Raw genomic sequence first — 5,781 nt, forward strand, 5'->3', positions numbered from 1 at the left:
CAACAACAGCTTATAACTGAATATGGGTTTTATTTTGCTGTGAAAAAGAGTATCAAAAATTTAATCTGTTCTCCTTGTATTTGAATAGTAGCTATTCTCATGAGCATCCCCTTTCTCTGCTTCTGATAAGAACCATGACGGCTGACCTCAATCACAAAAGGTTTGACAATAGTGTCCATACAAAAGCCTAATTCAAAATCTTTTACACACAACACGAAAGGCTCTCCTTTGATTAATAATATTTCAAACTGAAGACAACAGGCTAAATGCTTTCAAGTTCTCACTCTTGGTTTCTGCAAAAGAGGGTGTTACTGGAAATTCTGCATTCTTAACGTGCTCTTTTAGTGACAGCAAACTAAAGTCCCAAAGTTTAAATAGATCCAAAATAATTATATATATTTTTCTACTGTATATGTGTATGTATTTTATGTTGTAAATTATGCAAGTAACCCTAAACCAAACCCTAATCCTAACCCTAACCATATAGTACATGTAGTAAATTAATATTACTCAGTACATAAATGTATAATTACACTGTAACAAGAACACCTTAAAATAAAGTGTAACCCTATATTCTGTAACCTATATACAGAATATATATATATATATATATATATAAGTAAAGTGCAGTAACATTTTATTTTAAAGTCCAATTCTCATTATTAACTAGCTGCTTATTAGTATGTACATTACTAGCATATTGGCTGTTTATTTGTACTTATGAAGCACATATTAATGCTTTATTCTGTATGACTATATTCTAGATACCTTAATCCATCCCATACCTGAATTGAACAACTAGCATAGTAATTATTAATGTGCAGCAAAATTGGAGTTGAATGAGAGAAAGCTCTTAATTAATAGTGAATATGTGTTCCCTATTCTAAAGTGTTGCATCAACCGCATCTACTGATGCTAATAATAAGCAAAAAAAAAAAAATTGACAGGCAAATTCCTTTGCAGCTCATGAATGTGGGTGTCACTGGAAACTCTGCATTCTTGTCCTGCTCAGTGAAAATAAACTTAAGTCAAGACCTGACAGGGTATTAAAGACACAATGATGGCAGGAATATATAAGACTCAGTCAAGAGAAATGATTCATATGAAGATCAGGATCCAGAATATGTTTTACCAGAGGAATTTACTAAAACAGAAGCTTCCCTCTCTTACTTATGTAAGTTCAAAAGTTCATTTTTTTGCACCTGTATTGCCAAACATCTTAGACACATGATGAACTCCCTCTGGTTTTGCTGGTTTGTGCTGGTCTGATGTTGGTCACTTGGTTTTACTGATGGCTCTGAACCATCACGGTCTTTCTTGTCATGTTGCTTGACCAAGGAAACCTGATTTGGCATGATTTTTATTCAGGCATGTTTTATGACATTTTTAAAACACATTATGCTCTATGTTCAGTACATTTGGATGTTGAATCAATGTTGAATCACTGTGATAGTATTTTGTACTTTATTATCATTAGTGTTGTTGTTATATTGTTCATTACTATAAGGAGCTGTTTTAAAAAAAATAAAAAAAATAAATATTATGCAGTTCTTGTTTAAATTTGAGTTTAAAACATGTGATGTGACTCATTGACTGAATTCTCTTAATCATGACATATGCAGGCTGAATTAACGATTCATCTTCATTTTCTATATCTCTGAAAGTCATGAATGTTGTGCTGAACTGAGGTACAGATATGACAAACAGGCCATTCAAACAGATCAATGATTGACAGCTGAAACATGTACAATATAATTCATGAGTCAATTAATGATATAGAATATAGTTAATGATTCAGTAGAAGGTCAAAAGTCAAAGATCAAAAATTCCCTGTAGAGCGAGTGATAGTCAACTTCACTCTTATACTCTTATACATTTAATTGTACAAAAGTATGTGGCGCGCATGTCTGCATGATCATGATTCACGTGACTGCCGACGTTTCAGCGTGCATGAAGCTGAAGTCCGGAAGAGTCTACGATACTGAAACTTTTTGAAAAATCTGTGTTTTACCTTAATTCCTGAAATACTTATCTCTTATAACCACATCTGTTTGAAAAATATTAGAGCATCATGACCATCAGGTACAGTATGTTCTGAATGAAGCATGTTCAGAGAAACGTGTCGTGCCGCTCCGGTGTTGGGCCTGGTTTATTTTGGTCTTCGAATGCTTTATTTAGACTAGCATTAACCGGGAAAACACTATTGTACACCATTAATAGATTAAACATGGATTGATTAATAAATGAGTAACGTTTATTTGCAGAGAAAGGGATTTAATGTTTGATTTAGTCATCATTAGCAATTAGCATTAGCATATGTATTCTTATCTATAGCGTCTTGAGTCTCAGTATTTATTTTATAGTAATTTGATTTAATCAGGTTTAATATAGTCATACAGTAAATTCAATGATTTAGGGAAAGATGGCAAAACATGCCCACATTTAGACCATTTACTGCTAATCAGTAACATATTTACAGACGAGCTTATAGCATAAATATGATGATGATAATGATGCAACATCCAAGATATTACTAAGAGAAATAAATGAAAACATTTTTGATGCATTTTGATAGCTTTTTTAAAACAGACTATAAATTCACTTTTAAATGACTTCAATAAATTACCCTATAGAGGATGATGAATAATGTGTTTAAAATGTATAAATTGGTATAGTAATCATTTTTTAAATGATAAAGACCTCCTGCCCCAGTTTCTGAATGGGTGCTTCTTACTCCATTAAACAAATTACATCAAAAGAAAAACTAAATTTGTTAATCTAAATCTAAATTAAATTACTGTATCCACATTTTTTTTTTTTTTTACTATTTCAGCAGTTGGTGCTTCATCTGTGTGTTTGCAGTGCTGATAGATAAAGGTGAGAACAAAAACTAACTCAATTTAAAAGACAATTTCATGCCACAGATTGTGTTTACAGTTCAGTTATCTCTCATTTCAGTGTTTCTGCAGCTCACAGGTGTTGTTGGTGGTTCTGTTGTTCTGCCGTGTTCAGCTGAACATGATCATGAACTTCAAGACACTGAAGTGTTCTGGAGACACAATAATGGCAAGATTGTGCACGATATAATTAAAGGCAGTCAAACAGAGACACAGGACTCACTGTACAAAAACATAATTGAAAGTTTCCCTGATGAGTGTCCGAGAGGAAACTTCTCCATCAAACTCAACGATCTCACTCACGCTCACGCAGGAAAATACATCTGCTACATCTCAAGCTCATCTGATTCTCAACAGAAGACTGTACAGCTGATCATCAACGGTGTGTGAAACTGGTTGATTAATGTATGATGATTTTTATATATAAAAAAAATGTAAATACAATAAATGTTTCAGCAACTATTAATGATTCAGTCTGAATGCTGCTGTATATAAATGTTAAACAGTTCTGTTGTGTTTATCATAATGTAGTAATGTTGTTTGTTCTTTGCTGTTTTGTTGCAGAATCAACTGAAAAAGGAAACAAAACCAATGATCAAGAAAAACCAAACCAAGAAGAAACGGTACCAAATGTAGTGACATCATCGTGTTTTCAACAGGTTATCATTGTATCATCTGTATTATTATCATTATTATTATAAATCGTGCTTATTGTCTGTTTAATCAGATTTTACTCGTGAGAGAAAAAAAGCTCCTTTATTCACTTCAGCCATGATTAAAGAACAAACAACAGTGTAAACAGGTCTAAAAATTTCACTTCACACGTTCTCTGAATCTTTCATTGGTTCCTTCTAGTGTAAAATAAGCTGCAGTATGAGACAGTGTTTTTTGTTTGTTTTTGGCATGTACACTGCTTTGTTTTTTATTGTATAACAGAATAATATCTTGAAAAACTGAGATCTTTAAACTTTTTTTTTATAGTTCAGTGATGGCTGAATCGGTCAGTATGTTGCTGCCTTAACATTTCTGTACCACAAGTGCTCTTTTTGGTTGTGTTTGCCAGAATAAATGTATTTTGTATTCTTTATGTATTATTTTATATTTGTTAAATTGTTGCTGCACATCATGTAAAGGGTGCAGAAAATAAAACAGATAATCACGGTGCTCAGGTTTGAGATCTGTTACACAGCTTTGCAGACTGATGTCAGAAGAGCACAACATGATGTCTTTATTTGCATCCTTGAATGAATTTGCTTCATATGCACTATTCAAGGTTGATCTACAAGGTTATATCTACAAGTTATAATACATTTGTTTATGAAATTGCATGAGCATCATGAGAGTGTGAAAAGATGCTGCCTTTTGCCTTTAAATCTTTAAAGTTTCTCAGGAACAGTCAGAGCAACTGTGAGAAACTTGTGATTCATTGTATGTGGATGATTTCAGTGTTCAAGACTCAAATTGTGCAGATGAAATAATGCATCTATTGTGTTCACATGTTCATATTTCTAAAATAAACCAATTCTTGTAGAGCATATCAGATTTATTTGATGTGCATAATCATACACAAAATGCACATTTGGATGAGATTCTTATTGAACATTCAGATGTCTCACAAACGGCTTCTTCCTTCCAGATGCTGAAGTAATTTTGAAGTCAGACTATAAATCTTAATGCCTGAAACTAAAGTCTTGAATCTACTATTTGAGATAATTTTTAGAAGTCACTGTAGTTTCTCATTTGATCTATGTAGCCTACTTTGTTCATTTGCGAGCTAGTAGTAAAACTAGTGGCACAGACTTCTGTGTGATCAGTCTCTTTGTTTGAAGGACTCTGCTGAAGCCATTGCTCATCTTAAACTTAACACATCTGAGTAGATCGAATTCATCTTATTCTACAGATTTTAGCCTGAATAACAAGTTTTGACAGAAAGCATTATAAAAGCCTCTCTTCTCCTACTCTTACTCAAGGCATCATTACATTTCTCCCAAACCCAGCATGTTTTCTTAATAACAATTACAACATTTAAGTCTAGTTTTTAGCGTGTCAAGGATGTACAGGACGCTATATGCCAGTCCATTTTGTTGGGTAGGGACATTTCATATTAAATTGGTGTTGAATGTTTAGGTTTACTCCGATTTAATTTTAGATGAGAGCTTTATTTCTTTTATTTGTTTTTAGGCCTCTAATATTTGAGTTCTGTGTGAAGTATTTGATTTTGTTAAAAGTAATTTGATTTTGGTGAAAAAAAAATGGTGTTGGTCTTTTTTTTTCTTTCCCTAGCATCAGGCTTATATATTAAAATAAAATAAACATCAACTATTTTCAATCAAAACATGACTAATGTCAGACATACGTATCATCCCATTCAATTAAGGATTTTCTAAATTTGTATTAAGTAATATGTTCAATATGTTTATGATGTAATATGTAACATCACATAGAAGTGATATTAAATATTTCGATTTTGTACTTCAAAGTCACGATATCATAGAGATGTGTAGCTGAGATTAGCCGTTATTCCAACAATTGAAGACAGAAACTTGTTTGATTTCTCTGAACTGCTTTGCCTATCTATAAATACACATTAACTCGATGTAGTAACTATCAATATGGGCACTATTTTCTCTAGCATTCTAGATACTGTTGCTCCCATCAGGTTAAAAAGGTTAAGAAACACCCTGCACCAAGATACAAGTCATACTCATGCTCTCAAGAGAACAACTCGTAACCTTCAGCTCAAGGAGATTTGTTTTGACACATTGTGTACATGCCTACAGTTGCTGCTGTGTTCGTGTTCATACGGGTTTTTACACTGGGGTTTGTTAATATATCATTTGCCTGATTTTTCTGAATTACAAAAATATCCAAAATCCACTTCTAT

General features: G+C 32.8%; 1 long non-coding RNA gene across 1 annotated transcript; it reads left to right on the forward strand.

Moving 5' to 3' along the window:
- The first annotated feature begins 1,053 nt into the window (after positions 1-1,053).
- On the forward strand, positions 1,054-4,432 carry LOC131535617 (uncharacterized). The gene is made up of 4 exons (XR_009269687.1): positions 1,054-1,174; positions 2,834-2,877; positions 2,959-3,279; positions 3,462-4,432. It is a non-coding gene; the product is annotated as an uncharacterized LOC131535617 (long non-coding RNA).
- The last annotated feature ends 1,349 nt before the right edge of the window (positions 4,433-5,781 follow it).

Source organism: Onychostoma macrolepis, unplaced genomic scaffold, assembly GCF_012432095.1.
Source record: "Onychostoma macrolepis isolate SWU-2019 unplaced genomic scaffold, ASM1243209v1 Scaffold51, whole genome shotgun sequence".
NCBI lineage: Eukaryota > Metazoa > Chordata > Actinopteri > Cypriniformes > Cyprinidae > Onychostoma > Onychostoma macrolepis.